The sequence below is a fragment of the Onychostoma macrolepis genome, chromosome 11 (assembly GCF_012432095.1).
Source record: "Onychostoma macrolepis isolate SWU-2019 chromosome 11, ASM1243209v1, whole genome shotgun sequence".
In the NCBI taxonomy this organism is placed as follows: Eukaryota; Metazoa; Chordata; class Actinopteri; order Cypriniformes; family Cyprinidae; genus Onychostoma; species Onychostoma macrolepis.
The window spans coordinates 5,363,702-5,372,362 of NC_081165.1; the positions used below are offsets into that span (position 1 = coordinate 5,363,702).

The 8,661-nt window shown below is 37.1% G+C and overlaps 1 long non-coding RNA gene across 2 annotated transcripts; it reads left to right on the top strand.

Moving 5' to 3' along the window:
* Positions 1-2,017: 2,017 nt before the first annotated feature.
* LOC131549192 (uncharacterized) lies at positions 2,018-8,370 on the top strand. 2 transcript variants are annotated; one of them, XR_009273354.1, is made up of 5 exons: positions 2,018-2,105; positions 2,505-2,588; positions 5,908-6,210; positions 6,289-6,386; positions 7,069-8,370. It is a non-coding gene; the product is annotated as an uncharacterized LOC131549192 (long non-coding RNA). The 2 variants fall into 2 exon arrangements; XR_009273355.1 differs by having other exon boundaries at positions 6,292-6,386.
* Positions 8,371-8,661: the final 291 nt, after the last annotated feature.

The window sequence follows — 8,661 nt, forward strand, 5'->3', positions numbered from 1 at the left end:
GAAAGTACTGAAAGGTTACAAATGACATCAACTCAATACTGCACATCACAGTACTATACTTTACAGAACAGTACAGTAAATGCAGTAATGCAAAAATAATACAAAAATAAAATACAAAATACACTACTGTAAATACAGAAAAACAGGCCAATTGTGCGTGGGTGGGATTACAGATCCTGCCGTCTGTTTGGGTCTGGCCACAGGATCTCATCACCGTCACAAGCAATATTTTCTCCTGCGAATCCATCCATGGATTGACGTTACCTCAATGTCTCCGCCTGCCTCTTCCATTGCCTGTAGAAGAGGCATGCGGGCATGTGTTTGGCGGTCATATATGCGCCATCTCCCAGCAGAAAAACATTATTCGATAGGGTTTAGAAATGGCGAGTAAGGGTGCAAGTATACAACTTCAAATTGATCATGGTTGGTGAACCAGTCCCGGACCAGAGCAGCCCGGTGGAAACTAACATTATCCCAGACAACAACAAACCTGAGCTGCTCTGATCTGTCCTGTACAACTGCATCATGAAGTGCATCGAGAAATGTTACAGTTTTTTTCAACTGCTTACACACAAAATCTTTACTTGTCACACAATTTCTGAAACCTGACACTCAAACACCAGAACCACACACAAAATCTGCAAAACCTTACACTAATTCTCGGCATTTGACTCAGTTTTCAATTTCAGAAAACACTTTTTGCAAAACACAAGACACAATTCTCTATGTAACACACACAAATCTTACAGGAAGTATCCTGATTTCCTTTTTCAAACACAACCATTTAAAATGCCACACTAATTCATCAGTGCTTCACACTAACTCCTCACATGCACAAACACTCATTGCTTTATTTAACACCAACCAATCATGGCTTTAGAATAGGCCTATAAATAGGCCGCAGGTCAAGTTATACAGTTTTTCTTGCTTCGTTGCTTTGATGCATTTCTCAGATCAAAAATGAAATTCTCAAAACTACTTTGTTCAACCTCCACATCATCTAGTCACTTGTGCACATCATAAAAGCAGTTTCTCATTCTTTTGAACAAGTTGCGATTGCTTTGGTACATTCATGCAACTGATTATGTACATTTGTCTGCGGTTTCCTACATTATCAGTTGCTAATGTCATGTTGCTCAAAATGTATTATATAGTTCTCTGTGCAAGTCAGATCACTAGTAAAAGTGTAACTGTGAATTCGATCCTGTCTCTTTCAATCAATATCACACATACAGTAGTGTAAAGTTGTACTTTTGAAATGGATATATGGCATACATAAGAAGTGCAGCCTTCTGTATTTCAATACAGTAACTGTCATCCAAACTGTTGCCATAGTTTCCCAGATAGTAAAATCCCAGCAAACAATGGCGGTCCACCAGCGTTTTTTGGGCGGCACAAATTCAGCGGCATAATACGGTCGGACCACCGTCGGCACACCATCGGCGAGCCGATCAATCTAAAAATGCTGTCGGTCAGCCGGCGTTTTTTGGGTGGCACGCCACCAGCGGTTTGCCGCGGTTGGGCCTCCGTCGGTGCACCAGTGGCAAGCGGTTCTGTCCCGTGTTTCTACTGAGCTCTTATCTTTGTTTTATAAATTATATATATATATATTTATGTTTTACATTACATTTTTACAGTTAAAAGGAATCTGAAGCACTGAATAAAAATAGTGAGAGTTATACTTATTAACAAAAGTTTAGTATAAAAACTGCAAGCACATTTTTAAACAAAATAAATAGTTTGAATGATCGTAAAAACAACAATACAAAATCTAATAAAAAAAAAATAGCAAAAAAAAAAAAAAAAATTAAATAAAAATAAAAGTGCTAATTTGTCCCACTATCACGTGCGGGTTGCAGTTTACACCTATGTATGAATGGGTCATATGACTACAAAACGATTAAAATTCAAAATTAAATTTTTTTTGTTGTTGTTGTTGTTTATGTTTATTTAAATGCTGCATCACTGTGACGTGATTTGTTGGACGCGTGCTCTGAGTCTCATTCAAACGCTGCAGCGAGGGAGTTACCATGGAAACGGTGCGGCAACTCTCCAACTGACGGCTGCAACACTGCGTCTCTCGCTGCTGTTTTCACCGTTTTCAGGTGAGTTTAGTCCCTAAAATCACACAAATATTACATACAACTGTTCCTGACACTTTTCTTACTTGTAATTGATACGCTTCTGTTGAATATTTACTTCATAAAGACGGTTTAGTGTCTTCGAAAAAGTCCGTTAGCATCTCAACTGTTTTCAGACGATGTATGCTAACTCTGTATATTGAGCTCTGATTTATCAAAGTTTTGACTTTTAATAGCTTTGTCAAGGTTTTGTCAATGGGTTATTGGAATTAGACGAATTTATTTAGCCTAAAATATGTACTGTAACTTTACTGTTAATCGGTGACGTCACTTAAAGGAGCATGTATTAACTGAATCTAGTTAAAACGTGATTTGATATTTAATGGCAAACAATTATTGATAAAAATTGTTCTGTGGTTTCAGGAGTAACACTTCTACAACAGAAGAGAAGCTCCAAGATATCTACATTTCTGAAGGAAGCTGCTGACAGAGATGTGGGAAACATAGGTAACGTTAAGCTGCATGAGAAAGCTCATTAAATCACTTCATATATGCAAATATGTAGTGAAAAAATGCATATCACCATGCATCTTTAACAATTCTTTATTAGAGTTATTTTAAGAAGGTTTTGACATCCAAACATGAGTGAGTGATCAAAGATGAATTTTCAGCATCATTACTCTTCAGTTTTACATGATGATTATTCAGAAATCATTCTAATATGCTGATTTGCTGCTCAGGAAATATTCCTATTCGTATTTTGTTTTGTGTTTTGTGTGTATTATTCAGGATTCCTTAATGAACAAAGTTTAAAATGAACAGTGTTTTTTTTTTTTAAACAAAAATATTTACTCTCACTTCTCATCAATTTAATGCATCCTTGCTGAATAAAAATGAATTTATTAAAAAACCTCACTGACTGTAAACTTTAGAACAGTATTGTACAGTACCATTTAAAGGTCTGGAGTCTATTTAACAATTAATCCTGAGAAGAAAAAAAAAAGTTTACGAAGTTTAAAATGTTTATCAGCACATCTTTTTTTATATATTGTTAATAATCAGAAATGTTTCTTGAGTAGCAAATCAGATTTATTTTTGAAGGATCATGTGACACTGAAGACTGGAGTAATGATGTTATATTCAGCTTTGATCACAGCAATACATTATAATTTAACATATTCAAATAATAATAAAAAACTGTTCTCTTGAACTGTAATATCATTTCACAATGTTATTGTTTTAACTGTTTTTTGAGTTGTGAGTATAAGATGTAAAAATCCTACTGACCCCAGACTTTTTAACAGTTGTGTAAATTAGTTATGATGTTCCTCACACTTCAATAATACTGCGGCAAATGTACACTGTAAAAAATCCAATTAACAAAATGTTGAAAGGGCAAAAATATTTGGTTACACTTTATTTTGATAGTCCACTTTAGACATTCTACTAACTATAAGTAACTTTGTAACTACGCGTCAACTAATTCTCATTAATTTGCAACTACATGTCTACTAACTCTCAGTAGGGTAGGTTTAGGGTTAGTAGAATAAGTTGACATATACTTGCAAAGTTTCTCATAGTCAGTATGTTGTGGACCCATCAAAATAAAGTGTTACCAAATATTTAAGTTGAACTCTTTTTATTGCTTGTGCTTAGTTGAGAAGACATATTAAGTCTGCACAAGTATATTTTAAAAAATATTAAATGAATGGGTATTTTCAAATCCAGTCAACATTCAGAATGCTAAATGAATGCCTGAGTGACTTCGCGGGAGAAACAGCGCTGCCATCTTGTAAAGTTCACGAGTCAGGTGAGTTGCACTAAACAAATGTTATTTTTTAGACTAAATTTAACGAGAAAATCATGCAACATATCCAACTTTTTTGAGTGGACATTTAGAAAGTGTTTTATGAGTTGTTAAGTGGATATAATTGAACTTTTTTAAACTTAAAATGTACTTTTCTTTCTCCATCAGGGTGTGGCCAAAGGTTTCATTGGTGCTTTGTCATCACTGCAAGATTTCAGATGCAACCCAGTCAGTTCTTCCAAGGCACCAAACACCAGACCGCTCCACTGCAACTACATACTGTGTGTACCTTCAAGACTAGGAGTTTATTGTTTTCATTCCAGGTAATGTGTGTAAATGTTTAGAGTGTTTACTACAATTAAAATGTGCTTTATTGTTCTCAGTGGCATCTACGCTTATATTAGTCTGTTTCATTCTTATTCCGAGGTCACCATAGCCACCCAGATCCAGTCCGTATCCAGATCAGATGGTGGATCAGCACCTAGAGACAACCTCTACAGCCCTGAATGTCAGCGGAGACCATGTCAGCTAGATGAGCTCCAGAGACAGATCCCCAGTGAAGACCTCGTTGGCCATCGGGACAAGACCACGAGAACCAGACAAGTCCTCTGCTCAATCTGACCTGTGCAGGAATTAAACCATGCCATGCTGGTTTCGTCTGGCCAGAGGAGAACTGCCTCTCAACTGAGCCTGGTTTCTCCCAAGGTTTTCTACTCCGTTTCTGTCACCGATGGAGTTTTGAGTCCTTGCCGCTGTCGCCTTTGGCTTGCTTATTTGGGGACGCTTGGCTGATTGCATAGACACTATTGGAAGAGAGCTGAACTGAATGATGATTTCATTGAATCATCAATGAACTGACTTTAACTGGAAAAATGACTTGTTAATGTCCTCTTGCATTATTAACAAACTATTTTCCTGTTTGACTGTAACGCTGCTTTGACACGATCAGTATTGCATAAAGTGCATTATAAATAAAGATTACTTGACTTGATTTTATATACTGTAACTCCTGCTTCATTTGTTTTTTTTTTGTGACTTCTGCCTCATTTTAAAGATGTAATTGTGAACAGTAGTAATATTTGTAAATGTTTGTTTGCTAACATTTTGTTTAGCTTGTTTAGGTTTTTCTTAGTTCATTAAAGTTTAAACTGAATTTTGCAGCTGTATTGCAGATGTAATGTTTGTCAGCTGGAGCTTTAAAGGGATAGTTCACCCAAAAATGAAAATGTTCTGTTAATTTACTGACCCTTAGGCCATCCGAGATGTATGTGACTTTTTTTTCTTTAAGCCTGTATGTTTAGTCTGTATGACAAATGTTATAAATGGAGATTGTTATTAAATAATGGCTATTATGTGTTGTAAATTGTGTGTTTTTAGTGATTGATAAACACCAGTTAATCATTTTTAATAATTTTGTTAAACTATAAAAATGTTTTAGTTCTCCCGCAATTTCTTATTATGCCCAAATAATAAATCTTAGTTGAGGTAACATATGAAACACAAGGAGTAAAGTGTTAAATTTTAATTGACATAACTTGCTGTAGTCTTCTAAATGTTTGACCAATTAAAACATTTTATTTGAATGGACTATAAAACTACTTTTTAGAGTGAGACTGTGTCTGTTCCCTGAATACTGAGGACAAATTATAAGCTTACTAAGGGATATAGAATAAAATCAGATTGCGATTTAACCAAATTATAGCAAAGTAAGCTAAATAATGCCACAAAACTCTGGACTATTGACAGTACCCAGAATATCAAAGTCCAGTAAAGGAGGCAGAGATTTTTCGCATTTTACTCTTAAACTCTCGAATAGACTTCTGATAATGTTTGGGGCTCAGACACACTCTCTCTATCTGTTTAAATCTAGATTAAAAATACATCTTTTAGCCAAGCATTCACATAACAACTCATAACCTTGTACTCTAGTAATAAATGCATATGATCATCTTTTGCCTGAAATAATATGAATAGCATCTCTGCTAATTCTTCTTTTGTTTTCCTGTTTCTATCTCTCAGGTTTCTCATCCCAGTGTTACTACAGCTTGGATCCAGCCTCACTTGTGGTTACTTCAGATGAAGACCCCAGATGATGGCAACTATATGTGGCAGGGTGGGTGACGTAATCTTTTCACATTGACTCATTAACGTGTGATTATCACCCATAATAGTCCATTAGAATCCGGGTATTTAAGGCTGGAGTTATGCCACTTGGTGTGCGTCACGGCTGGGGCTGCCCTTATGGAGTGCGGGTGTACAGGTGCGTGCTGAATGGCCACTTGATGCTGTGCGTTGGGTTGCAGGTTGTCCACTACATGTCAGGTATGCGTTCACCGGCACTACGCGCTGCTCGTTTGGCGTCGGGTGGTGTTAACCGGTGTTGATTCACTTTTTTTTTAGCAGTGAAATTCTTCGGTGACTGTGTCCTCCTGCACGAGATTCTATGCTTGTGAGCTGAGAGCAACGGTGCGATTCATGTGGCACCATGATTCATTTGGGTAGGTGCGATCTATTCTTTTCTCTTTTATAAGAAAAGTGATTCTTTTTTTTTAACAATCGCCCCTTTTCTTTTAGTGCACTGAGATTTTTCTGACGCCGTGTTGGTTAGTCGCTGGAGAACGCGGAAGTGTTTACACTCCGTGTCGAAGGAGGACGGCGTTGCTGTTTTCTTTTTCGTTTTGTATTCTTTTCTGTTGTTTATTATTATTATTATTATTATTATTATTATTATTTTCTTGATAAGTTTTTCTGTTGGGCGGCTAAATATCTGCCGTATGCTGGTTGGCTGATGCTTCAAGAAAACCTAATCTGAGCGGTCTTGAGTTGTCCCATTGAGACCGGCCCAATTCGTCGGGCTTTCGGCTGCTTGCATCTGTGACTCTGCCTATGCTGCGAAGGGTGTTTTCCTACGGCCCTGGGAGAACTGACCTTGAGGTGCTACTGCTTCAGTGAGCTTTCAGTGTGACTTCTAGCCAGCGTGTTTTGGTCGATTTCTTTTGCCCAATTCAAATATAATATTGTGTTATTTTATTGTGGTATATTTTCTTTCTTTGTTTGTGTGATGTGATTATACTACTGTGAGACTGTTTCTCCATATAGGTTGTGCTTCTTTTTGGTCTAAGTCAAAGTCTTTGTATTGTTTTATTGAATGTAATAGGTTTTGTTTTGTGTCTATTCTAGGCACTGTCGGGCCCCTAGGCTGGGAGGCTGGCTGGCTTCGTGTACTGGTGGTGGTATAATCGGGTGGAGTGCAGTGCTGCTTGGAATCACGCTTCACGTGTGTGTGTGATGCACTAGTGTACAGATCGGATCTTCACTTCAGCTAGCCTGCCCTTGCCGTTTGGCCAGCCTATGTTTGTTTCTTTGTTGTTTTTTTGTGAGTATTTTTGAGTTGTTTCCTTACTTAGCGTCGTACCCATGGTCACCATTTGTGTTTTATATTGTGGCCCGACACGTGGCATTGATGCCATTGGGGGGTTTTAATGATCTATTGTAACAATAAAATAAAGCGTTTTGCGCATTGTTCACACGCCTCTCAGGGTTTTACTTGAACCTGTGGTCTTTTCCCCGTTTCTTGACGGGGTGGCGTAGTCGTTTTTTTGTTTAAGTATGCTCTGATCCATTTATACATTTTTTTTCCTCCCCTCTGCATTGCCACATATAGATGAACATACCAACCTGACAAATGTTATGTATTGTAATCATTGCCTTAAAGCATACATTGAGTGATTTACAACCCACTTTGTATTGTTACTATGATGGTAATATATGTGAACGAACAATGTTTAATCTTTCTCTGAGTTCCATGAGATACATCCATTTATTTGTCAGCCAAATAATATTTAGCATTATCCGAGTATTGTTTATTTACATATTACAGACTTTGTGACAGTATAAAGTGGATTTAAATTCACCAAACTTACCCTTTAATGTTTGTCTGTTTAACTGAACATGACTTTGAACACATAACTTGTATTATCTTAGAGTTATTGACATATAGACATTAATTTGTTGCCAGAAGATGCTCCCCATTGAGTCACAGTCACCTCAGGCTGTTGATGGGATTTTTTTTTGAAACCTTGAAATTTTCTAAAGCTGCTTTGATTGTGAAAAACATTGTACCCTTACAACAGTCAACCATGTTTTTACTATGGTAAAACTAGTAATCATAACTAGTAATCAGGGTTTTTTAGTTTTTCTCAAACTAAGGTTTTGATACCATGGTTCTACAATAGTAATATTTTTGTAATGCTGGAGTAAAACTGTGGTAACCATAGTTTTTGAAACCATGGTGAAGTTTGTAGTTACTATAGGTTTACTACTATGCTGTAGTAAGACCATGGTTATGGTAGTTACTGTGAATTTACTACAACAATCATAGTTAAACCATGGTTAATTTTGTGGTTGACTTTTGTATGGACATATGTGAATTGAATGCTTCTGTTTGAAAGTCACATTGGATAAAACTATCTGATAAATATACTGTACGCATTTGTATGTTTAATCTGTGAAAATAAATTTGCAATTATCATTTTACATTGTTTTTGATCCATTATTGTGTACAAGGATATTTTGGTTAGCGTAATCGAACTGATTATGAACCACGGACCGACCGTGGACTGCCAGTAAACAGTAATTATAAACAGCGGCTCGTCAGCGGGCTGCTGTCGGAAAAGCGGCGGCTGCCGCTTGTGGTCCGCTGGAATAACGATGAGCAAAACGCCGGTGAACCGCGGGTGGCGTCCGCCGGTGTGCCGCCGACTCTACTACCAG